Consider the following 16,268-nt stretch of genomic DNA (forward strand, 5'->3'; position numbering starts at 1 on the left):
AAATACTACTGATGAATAAAGCAATATATTAATTGAACAAAGTCTTCTCTCATGCTTCACTCATACTGAATGAATAGTGGTGATGTAGGCACAACATAAGACAATATTGCATTTTATACCATGAGTTTAGTTTCTTGAGAGCTAGATGACTGCTTCCATCTCAAGTATAACTATTAAATGAGACTGCATCTAGATTTAGTACGTAAATGGAACAAAATGGCTTTTTTAAACTTCATTTATAGGAGGTATTTTGTTCTCTAAGTAAAATTGCAATTGATGTTCTGATTTGATGTAACAAACTGTTTATTGACATGACCAGACTAAATCCATACCACAACCAGTGGGCTAAAATGATTGAGTCACCATTTAATACACTGTAGCAAGCTATTAAATTACTAATAGAAAGAATGATTTGAATATTGAGAGAATTTGACATTTGTCTTTTGTCCAGCTCAGTTCTAGCCAGCCAATATAGTACATTAATCTTGAACAACTGGAACAAAGAAACTTATGAATAACAGGTTAGTGTCTGCAGAATCTACACATCTGCTATGGCTTCAGATTATTTAGGCCAAGAAAAATTGCCCTGTTCAGATGATGAAGCCTTAGTCTGTATTAAAAAAACAATAATTCAATAGTAACTGGCACAAAGACTAAGATCTGTAGCTATTCACAGAAAATCCTGAAGACAATGACAAAAATAGTATTTGGAACTCACAAATCAACATTGCAGAAAACACTACAAAAGCACTCTGAATTTAAGAAAGCTATTGAATCATGGACATTATGAAGTACTTTACTACCACATTATTAATATTTAACTAAGTGAAATAGCTATTGTAAAATTACAAATTGGCTCACAAGCAATTGAATAACCAGAATCATTTCAGTTGAAAGAGGCACAGTTGGCTACATAAAGCAAGCATCTTCTCTCCTTGAAAGGCGCCCCAGGGTATTTATTGTGCATCAGTACTGACAGTACAGACAGATAATACAGACTTTGCTTTAATGTCTTTATGCACCCCACTGAGAAAGAAGTCATAGTAAGAGTGTCTAAAATGTCTCACTTCTTGTTACATCTTGTATATCCTTACCCCCCCATTTGCAAGAATTTGTATTTTTCCTCCCTTATTTTTTCTAAATAGTATCTGCTTCTCATTTATATAGTACACAATGCATGTTTAAAAACAGTTCTCAAAAATCACTTGCAGATTTTTCAAATACATGACAATGTAGAATGATTATTGAAGGTTGGTTTAATATTTTAAAGATAGACCATCTTATGATTTGTGATTAAGATGAGTCAACAACAGCAAGAGATGAAATAGCATTAAGGCTATCTTACTTTGATATAACAATATTTTCTCTTCAGATATCAGTGTAGTATATCAAATACATAGTTCACACATTGTTCGTTTTGCCAAAATATCGATGAATAGTGTGACTGAAGCTAGAAGTTAAAATTAGTCTTTGTTATTGAAAAGAACAATCCAGCAATAAATATGAGACCCAGCCTTCCACAGTCAGGCCATAATTCAAGAAAAGAAGTCTGTACCATACAATGGGACTGACAGAATAATTAGGTATTTATCATCTGTCAATTTTGTCAGTCTCTGCATTTGTTTTCTTAACAGCTGTCTCAAACTGTCAGCTGGGGTACCTTGGGAATGACATGGGTGAACCTTTTCTTTAAAATGTCAACCAACGTCCTCATATTCAGACTTAATGCATTGCTAATAAGTGTCATCCCAGTGGCACTTGTAAATCTTTGAAAATAGAACAGATCTATATATTTTTTTCCCTAACCTAGCAAAGCAAGCATCCTTACATCACAAGATTTCCTAAAAAGACTTCTAAAGTTTTTAAACATACACTCCTCACTGAATGGAATTAATGAGATTTAACACTACAGCAATGTCTTCACCTCCAACATCTTCTGGAAGTTTGGGTTAGATTTTTGTCTGCCTCCTCCCCACACACTTGAATTCATTTCTCTTTTTTTTTTTTTATAAAGTGTAAACCCAATGGGATTAGAGTATTATCATCTACATACTTGTAAAGTGTAGCACATGTTTAGAGCAAATCTTAATAAATACAGACATTAGGAACACACATCGGGGATCTCCTGCATGGCTTCCTCTTTCACACCTGAAAGGTTCAGAAAATAAGACATGGGACTGAACTGTGGATTCTAGTATACTTTGTGAGCTTACAAAGATCTGCTGAGTATAGGAAAAATATCCAAGATGAGGAATTTTAGATCAAGACAATTCACTTTCTTTGAAACCAGTCGCTACAGTAGGCTGTGAATCTTTAATGCATTTTGAAGGTATGTTTCATAAAAAATGCATAAAAATAATATTTATTGCTTGGTGGTTTTTTATATTATTAAACTGTCTGGAAGGCACAAGTATTCAAGGTGAAGACTTCTCCCTGAAGACCCTAAGCCTTTCTTTTGAAAGACACGTTCAAAATAAAATGGATGCAAAGAAAAATTGGGGGAAAAATGAGAGCACTCTTTAAAAAAAAGTGACTAGGAATGCAGCTTGTTTTGGTCTACCAAAACTGATGCTGACAGAACATGATCTCTTCCTACCAGTAAACCAGCTGAATGTGTGGCCGAAGACAAGAGGGGTGACTATGCATTTGCCTAAAAAAAATCAGTACAAGTTAACTGTGAATAAACACAGGGAATGTTTAAAGATCTTCTTTCTGGGGACATTTTAGGATTGACTTCTGGAACGATCTTTAAGTTATTGAAGTCTTGGGCAAGCAACTCAACTGATCCATGATAAGGCTTGATAAATTCATGGAAGAGACCAAGATTTGCCTAAAATACTATGGGGCTAGTCTTTAGGTGGTCTCTTGTAATCCTGTAACGATTTCCACGTTACACATTAAACTTGGTCTTTGAAGCTGGTTGTACTTTGAGCAAAGGACTGGTTTGAACCATCAACTGTCAGATCTTCGACTGCATGTATATATTTATGATTATTCTGTTTGTACTTCTGTTACCTGAAGTAATTCTCACTTCTCTCTTTGAACATCCTGTGTACATGGCTTCCTTTCTCCAATTCATAACTGACCTGATGATGCAGTGACAGTATGTCCAGTGTCATAGCATGTGGAGTTTCATCAATTCCAGTTGTTAGGCCCATGTTCAGGCTTTGGAACATACACAGAAATAGTCTCACGCATCATGTGTCTTAATCCTACAATATTTAGACATAATATAGCACAAGTTTTCTTTTAATGCGAGATACTCTTATCAGAAAAATTCCTGTTAAAAATAAAACATGCAGGCATCTCAGTATTTTGGTTGTAGCATCAAGTGTCTCATCTTCTCTAGGCATCAGATTTTTTGCTATCAGATGCCCAAGTTTAATTTATTCATAATCTGAATTGATTTCTGAAAAAATATTAATACTGTAGTTTCATTCTTTGTCAGGAACCCAAGGCAGACTTAAAATATTCTCAATAGTTTTAGAAAAACTATAAGTCTTGGTTAACAACAAACCAAGTCAAAAAGTGTGACTTTGGGACTCAAAGGTGAAATAAGAGATAGCAAATTCAATACTAATAAAAATCCCCCTTTCTAAAACCCTTACTTAAATATTTTTTCTGTCAAATTTATCTATTAAGTTGCACTTTGAGCTTCTATCTGGATTTCTGAAATATGTTAAGTTCCTCCCCTCTCTTCACAAAATGAAACAGAATTGTTAGATCAGCTAAACATTTCTAATGTTATCTATGAACATGACAATTGCATGTCCTGACAATTATAAACATTTCTTTTGTTCTGCTTTTCCCAAAATATAGTCGAACCAAACAGAAAACTTGCTTTTATGTCAATAACAGTTCTCTTGCCTACCTTCAATTACAACAAAATACTATAAGTTAGTCAACATTGGCTTTTGTATTTGCATTTTAACCCTTTTTATTAACCCTTTATTCTACTCATTACAAAATGAGTCTTAAATATGATGAAAATTACAGAGCTCAGTATGTATTCATTTTACTTGTTACAAGTTGCCTTGCTCAGGACACAGTTTAAGAATATACAGGGAAGCACATCCTAGAGCAAAGTTCTACAGCTGCATGACAGATTTCCTTGCAAGAATGGAACAAGCAAAGGCAGAAGCCCAACAGTAACCTGTTTCTCTCATTCTTATAGATTTTTAGAGATTTGCGTTTAATATGTTTTTAAAAACAATGATAGAAATATCAGAGACTTTTAAACTGCAGGGTATTATTCTCCTACAAGGAGGAAATTCCATTCAGAATTCCAGCCTGCATAAAACTTTTGACATCCTCAGAGCATGAACTAAGCAAAGTTCTGAAAATTGAATCATTAGGCAATTAATACTCAATGTCAGAAGAGAGGTCTGGGACAACATTATGTCTCTATTCTACAGATAGAATGATTAATTGTCGCAAATGTCAGTGAAGTGAGGCTTTCACTATTCTAGTATTTCCTATTCCCTGCTGTAACTTATGGCTGAGTAAGTCTAAAGCCAAACAGTGTTTCTATATACAACATCGGTATATCTCAAACAGCTTTTGTTTAAATGAAAGCCCAGTTTCACAGGCAGAACATGTCTGGGACCAAACCTGCATGTGTGTCAAAATATATAATCGCCTGAATCTGCTACTCATCTTAACTAATATTGTCCTCCATATTGCAAGATTTCTGTACAACAGAGTAGGCTGCAAAAATCTGTTTTCTTTCCCCTTTAATCTTCTTCATAAGAAGTCTAAAATAGCCATAAAACTAAAAGCTTGAATAAAGATACAACTAGAATTGAAGACACAGTTAATCAGAACTTCTAAACCACTTATACTTGTCTGCAGAAAAAGATGCAAGATAAACCTGAATTCCAACAGTAACTTCTAATAAGAGTTTGGAATTGACTTGGAACAAATTCCAAATACAAATAATTTTGCCTTTCATAATAGAATAAATATCAAGTTTACCAGAAATCCAATGTACATGATACTTCTTAGAGTCTGGAGATACTGCTTCATGATATTCCTGCTTTGAATATTCCTAATAAAGACATCCTATCATTAGAAAGGAATAAAAAGATGATGGAAAAATGTATAGGAACACCAGACTCCTAGTAGGAACCCTGTCTGTCACTGATGCCTGTTTTACTGTATTAAAATAAAAGTTAGTCTCTTCTAGGAAATATTAAATGCTTATGTAGTACTTGGGAATTGAGAAGAACAATCTGTGTATATAAAAAGCATTACTCAAGTTTCCTTTGTATCTTTATATTACATCCCCAGCTGCTGTAGAAGAGTGGTATGAGAAATGTTTTCTTTGATGCAGAGAATAAAAGCATTGCATTGATAGCTTTTTATGTAGGAAAAGATTCCTTACACTTGGAAAACCAGAAACAAAAAAGCACAAAAAAAGTGGCACTCTTAGCTGTACACTTTATCTAAAGTATTGTTCCTTCCCCTTTTTTGTCCCCTCAAGCTTCCTGCTAGACAGGAACTCACAAAAAAAAGAACAAACACCATGAGCTATTGAGACATGTTGATAACATGAGGTGCATTAGGTGATCAATATCCAGTAGGAAAGCAAAGCATATAATACCCCCCAAGATCTTGGGAAAGCCACTTCTCCAGAACTTTCAGAATTTCCAGAACTTTCTATTTTAAAGATCTTGCATTAAAACAAGTGATCAGTAGCCTGAAAGAAAGATTTTATTTTTAATACCGCTCAGCATATGCATGCACACCTCTTTGATTATGTTAACATACATATTCTTCCACGGTAAAAGGAAGAACTTATAACTAGACAAGATGCAGAAGGGCTTAGGTCATCTGCTCCCATGTTCTTATCTCAGATGAGAAATACAGGGAACCAGTAACAACCCATCTTAATTACAATTCCTGTGTAGAGTTGCTTTGCTTTAATGTGAGGCATTATTTTAATTTGGTGTAGAACTTTGCTTTGTTCCCCTCCCCCCCGACATTAGCATTTTGAATAAAAAAGGTAAAAAAATATCTATGAAACTTAGGATTTCTGGAGATTTTACAGGTTTCTTAACCTCTCAAGTTCAGGAATACTTTCCTAATGTTGTTTTTCTTCGTTAATGTATGTTTTGTAGCATCTATTTTATGTTTCATGACAGTGTAAAGAAAATGAAGGGAACAGTACATAATGATATGATTCTAGCACTGTAATTTTGGTCTTGTGTATCTAAATGATCACATTCCTTTGATATGCTATAGTAAGTTTGAAAACACTGCATTTAATGGTAAGCCTGGTAAGCCACAATTGTAGAGCTTGGTAATGCTTGTTTTGGGTTTGCAAAGTAAGATATCAAAGTGATATAAGATCAACTTGCCATATTTGGCACCATCAAGGTTAAGTTAAACTTGTATCCTAGGTGAATGGATAGTCAAATAAAACCATCCCTCTGGAAATAGCAGGGTACTGTATATAAACTAAAAGAATTATTGGTTGTAAAGCAGTCTGGACTGAATATAACAGATTCAACCGGTTTGAGCTCAGGGAGCTGTTTCTTTTGCTCCATAACAGAGCTTTTGTTTCAGAAGTAGAGACCCTATGTTTATCCCAGCAACACGTTCTTAGATGAATTAACTATGTGTAGGCTTGTTAGCATGCTTACTGTAACTTCCAGATGTGTATTGTTTTGTCCATACCTTTTATAATATGGTGTGACTGTCTGTAGTACTGTACAAATCTAAAATAAGCCAAAGCCTTCTCTTAAAAAATAGAGAAAAAATTGGGCCATAAAAACAAGTTTCTAGTCATCCAGATCTAGCTCATACTAGCTCTCCAGGCCGTACTAGCTCTCATAGAATTGCTGCTATACCCTGTTATAAAGCAGTGTATTCAGCACAGGTTTTCCTTCTTTCTTGATGGTAAGTGGGTCATGCTCTGACCTACTCTTAATTCCAGGCTTCAGCTACCACTATTTTTTCCTCCTCTTGCCTTTTTAAAGTCTTCTTTCATGGCATAAAGTAGTTTATACAATCCAAATTTCCCATTTCAGGCCATTATTATTTGAAGCCAATTTCTAAAAAACATACCACTACACTGAGCATGAGTATAATTAGTTGAATCTGAAAGTACAAGCCAGCATGAGGAAAGGATATAGAAACAATTCCTTATTCATTCAAGTTTCAGCCAATACATTCCACAAAAATAATTACCCTAGAGATTAAACAGCACAAAGCTTGAAGCATGCAGCTAACTCAGCCCTACAACCCACATCTACACGTTTAGATAGAAAAATTACTTAAGAACACTGCTTAGAAACATCAGAAGAAAGTGGGAAGCAGAAAGTTGCATCTATAAAATAGTTTTAAAGAAGCCAGGGTTGAGAAGCTTTACCTGGAGATACTGACAACCATAACTTGGGGTTTAAAAATATCATTAGATGGATGTCTACCTGACAAGTACACTTATTTGTGTAGAGAGACAATTGTGACTTGTATTTTATACACTCTCAGGGAAAGGTATGCTCTTCTCTCTAGCAGAAGAGTGTGGGAGGCAGTCTCCAAATCCTGCACAGGTAAGCAGGAAAAACAGGGGAAAAGGGATACGGATCCTGACTCAATTTCCCATGCAGAATGCTGGCCAAAATATTTTTTGGCACTGAGGGAAATCCAGTAAAAATTAGGACACTGGAGAAAGTAATTTGCCCAATTTCTTAGGGATGTTTCCCAACAACCCTCAACCTCCATTTTATCCATAAGTTAGGTTATTTGGCATTTTACTAAAATGCACATTGAGTACACTCATTCCATTGCTTTGAATGAAAACCTGGTCGGTTCCACTATCCAGTCTTGCTTCCACCATCACCAAACAAGGCAACAATTAACTCATCTCAAAGCTTTAATTTGTGATTAGTAAGTCACCTTTTACTCCTTATCATACTACAGTGAACACTTGTAGTGGTTCGCATTTGAGCTATTCCCCATCTCAGCTTGGAAAATATTCACAGTGTGAACTTGTGGAACCATAGTAAACCATACAGCCACTTCCACAAAGATGACAGCAGAAGTCCAAATTCTAGAGTACCAGGAAAATGCCACTTGCTTAGTTACTTCCTGTATTTTCATATTTAATGAGGGTAAGAATTAATATACTATGCTACAGCAAGCATTTATTTACCTCTTCTCATACTGTATTATCACAACATTGCTTAGCTCTAATGATTCCTCATCTGCTTGTTCAAACCCATTCTACCAGCTAATATCAAATAGTAATTTTGTTATTGCGAAGTGATTAAGTACCTTGAAATGCTAGCAAAGTCTCATAATATATTGGAATATTAACCTCAGTATTTAAGTTGTGTTTAGTCATGAAATCAAACATTTTCTTCACAGAAAGTATTGCAAATTGTATTCTAGATAGTTCACAGAGAATGCCAGGTTTCCTGTAGCGGCCAAGTATGAGTGCACTACTGATTAGGGACTACATGCAAGTCTAATCTTTACAGGCCCACTTGGGAAAAGTCATCCAAATTAAACCTTAACACTGAATTGCAAGCATCACATCAAAAAGATGATTAGATAAATTTATTCAGAATTAGTCTTCGTAATTAGGTGTAGTTTACCTTTGCTCTTAGAAGAACTTGTGTTATACACAGTTTAATTTGAATTAAAGAATTTTCCTCTTAAGTTTCCTAGTTAATTTTTAGCTTGCATCTTTAATAAATCTGAATTTGTTTTTCCTCCATCACTTCTAGATAAATAATAAATTTGTTCATTTAACACACAACTCAGTGTTAGGCACCGAAGACCCTTAAGAAAGGAAAACTGATATTAGTAAGTTGAAATGGATGTTTTATACTGAAAACTCTTTGGAATATAAATAGCATCTTTGCCCAAATATTATTTTGTATTTGTGTTTGTTTTCTTCCCTTAAACCATTTTCTAAGAGATAAAAAACAACACAACCCCAAAAAGAGAAAAGTCCAGGAAGTTGCTTCCACTTTTTCACCAAATCTTTATCCTTTATCATTTGGGGGAAGAAGACGCTGATAAACCATATACGTGTTTGTTTTCTCCTTTTGTGAAAAGGGAAGACTGAAGTGCTAGAAAATTATGAAGAGTTTGCCTGTCGCTATCCTGACCAATATCAAATGGCAGTGATTTATAGGAATTAAAGAAACAGTAAGTTTTAAGAAGATACAACTGAAAATATAGAATATAAACATACAAGACTCCACTTACCTCTCAAGTAAGGCTGTTGATAAATACACTACTGTAACAGGAAACAGGAATCAATTTTCACATCTGTTAAAAAAGAACAATAGGCAAAGGACTCTAGTAACATATTGGCAAGCAACACAAAGTTTCATAACATGGTTACTGTAAAAAAAAACAACAAACTTCTCAAATAGATTTTCTTATGTTTATAATGAGAAACTGAATAACATAACCTCAGTTAATAAGCACTAAATTGTGTGCTACTGATATCACTTACTTCTGACTTATATGGGACTAAGTCTATTTAATTAATCACGTAGAACTATCATGAAGATGATACTGAGCTTTATATGGCCTGAATTAAATTTCTCTCTGAAATACTTGTCATTAGCTACTCTTCTTTACCAGCAATTTGTGAATATTCATAACACTATATATATAGATACACAAAATGGAAAGGAAGTAAAATCTACATGATTTAATCACAGATGAAATTACAGTCAAATTATTCAGGTTACAGCCCAGTAACTAGCAATGAAAATTTCATATAAACCATGTAGTTATATATTCCTCTAGAGCAAACAACTTTTTTTTTCTTTAAATAGTATCTTCCTCAACTTAAATGTTTTAAGTTGAGCTTTAAAATTCCTGTGATGGCAAGGCAGATCACCTTAGTCTGATAAGTAATTTCAGAAGACTTTGGGAGAAGAGAAATAACATAACTAAGAAATGGGTTGCTTTTAAAAACAGCCAGATAAATAGTGTTTTATTTTATATAGGCATGTTAGACTTTGAGTTCTGGCATGTCAGGGCCCATTAACTCAGTGTAATTTCCCCTTTTTTAAAAAAAAAAAAAAAACAGACTCCTGGTTTTAGCTCTTGTTTCTTGCTCTAACAGACTGTCTGACAGCAATTCAATACTGTTTAAAGATGGAATATTACCCTGGTGGGCTTCAGGTTTGCATAACTGCAAGATGAAGTCCATAGCTGGTACAGGGAAGCAGAGAGGGTACGTTTTTTGACAAGTTGCTTACAGGAGGGGAAAACAAGAGTCAGCTGACTGAAATTGCTACAAGGGTTGGAATATTACAGGCATGTTGTGGGAGGCAGGCTGAAGAGGCAAATGCAGGTGAAGTAAAGACACAAAAGTGAAGTTTATCATATGGCTGCATAATTCATCATGGAGATATCAACAGCCATATGCTAACAAGCAGGCAAAAAAGCATTCCAGCTTATTTTCACCACAGAAAGAAAGACACCCTCTAAGGCAAGTATGTTTATAATCTTGTGTAATAGCATACAAAGCAAAACTTTGAGGCAGAGCCGTCTACACTTTTGACTTCAGAGCTACAAACCAAAAACAATAAAAACATTTTTAATCCCTACATTTTAGTAGGGCACCAATTGGAACAAGATAGATTTTGAATAAGAAGAAAATCAACTCTGTTGAAAAAGGCAAGTTCAAATGAAGCATTTTTTAAACAAACTCCTCCATACCCTTGGTTGATACCTGTACATCCAAATGCTGCTCCCAGGTCCAGTCCAGGAGTTTTCAACTCTTGAATTGCTATAAGTTCAGTTTTTTTATTTTATAAAAATAAATAAATAAATAAAAACTAAGGAGAAGACATTCCTTTTCTCCTCATACCTAACTAGTCCATACCTCTTACAAGTATTTCCCAGGTCCTCTTATAATGCAAACTCCCCAGGTGCTAGCACTGAGCAGCAGAAGTTTTGCCAGCTGGGCATGGCTGCTAACACTCAGAAACTGATTCCAGGGAAGCCCTATTATCCCTTCCCTTTGTGAAAGTTCACCTGAACTTCATAAAAACCTCAACAGTCCAAAACTAGCAGACAGACCTATTTTCACCTTTTTAATAAAGTGTAACACACAATAAGCTGTAATCAAACAAGCGAAACAATACAAAATCTGTCATGCCATGAATTAAAGACACTTCTCAACAGCTTTTGTTAACTTCAAAATTACGTGACTGTTGAATTCTGCTTGCTTACTTTTGCAGTACAGCAGGGTGTTCTGTGCCACTCCTGGCAGTACCACAACAGTGGAGAATCCTTTGAAGTTCTCACATGTGGACCTCTGCAAAGCTTTTCTTCAACATGCGATTAATTTAATAAAGGTCACTGATCTCCTAATTTTTCACTTAAAATGAAAGTTTTTAGTCTCACTTTCAACTATTTGCGGGATGGATATAATAGCATATTTCTTTTGTAGACAGCAATGTTTTAACAGAGAAGGAACACAAATAACAGGGCAGAGTTTAAGTCTCTTGTTTTTTGAGACAAGCCATCTTTCCTCAGAAAATAGTCTTTACTATTTACTACTTTATTAAGACAGTTTGCTGTGTTGTTGGTGGTGTTTTTTTGTGGTTGGGTTTTTTTGTTTGGTTGTTTTGTTTTGTTTTGTTTTGTTTTGGGGGGGGGTTGTTTGTTTGGTTGTTTTTTAGCTCCCCAAACAGATTTGGCGTAGACTTATAGCAGGCTGGCATCAGTTTAATCTGATTAAACATATTGTTTTTTTGTTTTAAGATACAAGGATGATACTTTAAAGTGAGACACCTGGCAAGTCAGAGAGGAAGCAAAGCACTAAACATCCACTTTTAAGGGGAATTTTTCAGAAATAAAATAATTCCTGCATTTCTTCCTGCTGTCTTCTGCACAGAAAGAAGTGACTGTTTTACTGGCCAGTCCTTTTTGCCTTTGGGGAGGGGAAGTCAGGAACAGGGAGACTCCCTGTTGAACAGACAGCAGCATTCCCATGCCTGCAGCCCATTCCTGTGGCTCCCACAGCTGGAAATTAAACAGAAAAAGTGGGCAACACAAACTTGTGGTCAGGTTTCAAAGTTAGCAGACTGTACTAGCTTGACATGTTTGAAATCAAACTGTGCGTTCTTTCATTCCATTTTTTATTGTCTGATCAGTCTAGGTGTTTGAAATTTTATGAATATCTGCTGTGACAGCGTAGTATTGCTCTCAATCACCACAATTTTTAACACATTGTTCGTGTAACATTTCCTTTTTCTCAGTGTAGTATTAGATAAGAGTTCACAGTGTGACTAACAGTTTAAGGGTAACTAATACTAACTAAAGTAGCAGCTTCATTTTGTAGAGTAATTTCATGGGTTTTCTATATTATTTTTTTCTCAAAAACCAGTAATTCCAGTGAGTTACAGAAACATATCATAAAGATATGCTGTCACAAATGATGTTTCTAAACAAATAGTGGGATGTCAAGCCACCATCTCTTTCCCATTACTTTTTGTAATAAAGAAACAGCTTCAGAGGTTTTTTTTTTTTTGGAATTTAAAACATATTCAAAACAGATAACATTTAAATTCCTTACAGGCAAAGGTAAGCCATAGGGGAAATGATGCCTTGCAGACAAAGTAGTTCTGAAAAATCAACCCCAATAGAGACGAACAAAGTGACAGACCCACAGGCAACTCCCAAGTCAGCAGCTCTGCTTGTGAAGCCTGCCAAGAAGCATAACATGCCTAGGTATTTCCAGCTGCCTGTTCATTATTCTCATTCCTGTCAAAATGCATCTTTCTTGTTACACTGTCATTCAAAAAACATTCACTTTAGGCTCCAAAGGCAAACAGGCCAAATTCAGAACTCTAATAATCTGTCATGAGTCCAATAAAGTCAATATTTATACTGTCTTGTATTCTTGAAGAAATTTGTCTCAATATCATAAAATGTAGGTAATTCTGATCCTATTAGAACATATTCAATTAAGTGCAATTTGCTGTGGGTTTGTGGGAATTTAAGTTATTCAAAAAGTTAAAACTGAAGGACTGAAGTGAAGATACTACCTGAGATTGTTCTACTAGATTTTAGCATCAATATTTCATCAATTTCTTTCCCTGGGTCTTAGCAGTGTAGGCATTGCTGAGTGGTGGAGACTGAATGTTCATTTTTATTTAGCAGTTCTTCTCTCCCAAACACAGCTCTGCAAATAAGCCTTTCTTGCTCATACCTTCCTGTAGGTGTTTCAAGATTTTTAGTACCAGAATAATTTGGGGTCAAATGGAAGATTTTCTAAAGGCAACTAATCATCCTTTTTTTTTTTTTAATTTTTTTTTTTTCATTCAACTCTCCTCCAATTCAAAATAATAGTAACAGGATTCTGTTTTACCTGTGTCTTAGGTGTCTTATAGATACCCAACACATATATAGAGATTCTACTTTCCATAAAAAAAAAAGCTTACATGCAGTGATTTTAAAAATGTCTAGCTACCTTGCAGTAGTTGGACCTAGCCCTGGGGGAGATAAAGAGACCTATATACACCCCAATAAAGTAGATGGATATACTTACACACTTAAATATTCAGCACCTACCCAAATACTAGAAGGATCAGAGCCATAGCTGGCTTGCAGATGTGGGAATAAATAAAGGATAGAAAGAGTATTTATGGTGAAGACAGGTTGGATGTTCTTACCTACAGGAAAGTAACAGACAAGTTTGCTATACATCATCTGGAATGAATTTTGAGCTTTTTATATATCTGAAAATAAAAACAGACATATAAAATCCTCTTGGCATAGTACAGACCAATGTTCAAAATACCAGTGTCTGCAAATATGATGATCCTTAAAGTCTAACTTTAGGAGAACTGAAGGAGTCAAAGCAATTATTGGCTACTTAGCAAGACAGCCAAATAATCAATATTTGGAGTCAAGTACATAAATTTTCTCTCCATTTCTCAATTTCACTCTCAAATCTGATTATAATCTGGTAGAGAATTAGAAGACTAAACGATGTAAGATATTCTGGAAAATTGCTAGAGTCATCAGTTGGAATCAAACTGGATTTAGCAGATTAATCCTTAACATAAGGCAAAATAAACATTGACTCTTACACTTCAGAATCTGTAGACATACCCTGTAGATGCCAAAAGCATATCTGAACCTGGATTTCTCTGGATATTCGGAACCTATGTTAATACTGCACCTGGTACAGAGCAGTGATCTCTGATTTTGATGTCTGACAGTGGTACAAATAAATAGGTACATTTCAGCCCTCGTTATTTTGTTGACTGTATTTTAGAAATTTTGCAACTTGTTTTATAGTCATCTGACAGTACTATGCTTTGGAATGTTCAGATTTTTTTTTTCTTTTCTGATTTATGTTTAGCTTTTAAACATTAACAACCTAATCTTAAGGAACTATATAGAGATTTATAATTTTTTTCATTATACCTATTGAACATTTAGTATATAAATGAGCAAAATATTTACATTCTCATAAGCTATGTGAAAATTACCAGAACAAATTAAATATTCAAATTATTTCACTCTGAACTCTCTAGCATCTAGTGCAGATATTATCTAATAGAATGTATTAATTACTATGATAATTTAGGAATCAGTAGCCTAGTACTTTAATCTCAAGTGTCAGAATCACATAAAACAATACAGTAGTGGAAAAAAAGCAATGTAATGAATTTGTATTCCTTTAACTGAGAATCCAAATGTGAACATTCATACCCCTATCTTTTTATTGCATATTTTATAACATCTCATGAAATTAATAACAATAAATTAAGCTAGATTTTAACCTACAGTTTTACATTTTGTTTCTAAGAATATATGTTTTTCCAGTGTGCTGTTTTCATCTTCCTCAGCTACAACCATGCTAGTAGACCTCATTACTTTTTGTTTCAGTCCAGAGTAGCTACAAACGAATCTAATTATTTTATAGTTTGGGCAACGTGCCTGGCAGACAGCAGGGCCTGGACACCCACTGCTGCTTTGAAGATATGTATTGAAAGAAAAACTTGATGTTTTCCTGATAAAGTTAATAATTTTCATGCTATTGTCTAGAAAAATAATCACTTTCTGGGGAAAAAAAATTCAAAATATGGGCTCTTGAGATTATTACAGACTGCAGCAGGCTTAACAAAGTATGTGAGCACTTGTTTGATGTGTTTGTAAAGTGTTAAGGGGAAATTAATACCCTTAAGACTGAATGAAGTAGCAATCAACTTATCGATCATTGACTATAACAAACATTATGCAGAAAAAATGTGAGTCAAAATTTCAAGATATCATCAAATAGGACAATGTACATACAGATGTTCTGCTGGTCCTGTATTTACTTACCCTTTTGTGATTTTCACAGAGCAGCTATATTCTCTGGTTATCCTAACTTCAGAAGCAAGTATTCACATTTAATTACATTAAGCAATGTAAGAAAGGGGTGTCTTCTGAAAACTGCTTATTTATTAATGAGAAAAACTACTTATTTATGGTGGATTAAAATAATATTTCCAAGAGATTTGCCTTTTCAACATCCATAGAAATGCACAAACAAAATGTCAATACACTGCCTTTAAGAGAAGAATTATGTGCTCTGCAGAAATCCATGCCCATGAACAGGAAGCTCAAAGCAATTTGGCAGTTTTAGTGCAATCCTTGTTTCATTATTCCCTGTCACATGAACTACTTGATGCCTTCTGGGAACTGCTGTTAACATGCACAGCCAACTGGCCTCCTGGGACTAGTCCCAAAGATTTTGTTTGGGCTTATGCACTGAAGGCTGCCTCACATTTCAAAATGGCCTGGACAGCCCTAAACAGAGTTTTCAAGTCTTAAAGAATTAAAAGGCACCAAATCAAATTAAAAGCTTTGTCATATCCTAATTTTAATGCAACTACACATAACTCAACTACTTTTGTCAAAGGGATTTCTATTTTTTTCTGTGAGATAGAATTACGTCTTTAACGAAGAGTAATTACATGGCATGATAATGCATGTGATTCAGTTATCATCAGCTAGTGCTATTAAAATGGCCATTTTAAATCTTTTTTTACAAACCAAGGTCAATAATGAGAAAGTCTGGCAGCACTCTCATATTCCAAAACAGTTGTCAATGCAATCCCAGCAAGTCCTTTCACAGGACACATTATTTTGGAGGAAAATGAGTTTAATATAATGGCACTTAAATATTTATTGAACAATAATGTACTACTGTATTTTTTATTTTTATTTACTTATATGCAAATTGAGTTTATCATCCTGATCTTCTAGAACTTGGGTAAATGAAAGGGCAG

The 16,268-nt window shown here is 34.6% G+C and overlaps 1 long non-coding RNA gene across 3 annotated transcripts; it reads right to left on the reverse strand.

The window, feature by feature from the left end:
* Positions 1 to 279: 279 nt before the first annotated feature.
* On the reverse strand, positions 280 to 10,852 carry LOC308199068. Of its 3 annotated transcripts, XR_013954360.1 has the most exons (4): positions 10,706 to 10,852; positions 9,220 to 9,282; positions 3,016 to 3,212; positions 280 to 2,148 (listed from the first exon to the last, which is right to left on the reverse strand). It is a non-coding gene; the product is annotated as an uncharacterized lncRNA (long non-coding RNA). The 3 variants fall into 3 exon arrangements; XR_013954361.1 differs by having other exon boundaries at positions 280 to 3,212; XR_013954362.1 differs by having other exon boundaries at positions 280 to 3,212; positions 10,693 to 10,852.
* Positions 10,853 to 16,268: the final 5,416 nt, after the last annotated feature.

The sequence above is a fragment of the Anser brachyrhynchus genome, assembly GCF_964034855.1.
Source record: "Anser brachyrhynchus genome assembly, chromosome: 8".
NCBI classification, from domain to species: Eukaryota; Metazoa; Chordata; class Aves; order Anseriformes; family Anatidae; genus Anser; species Anser brachyrhynchus.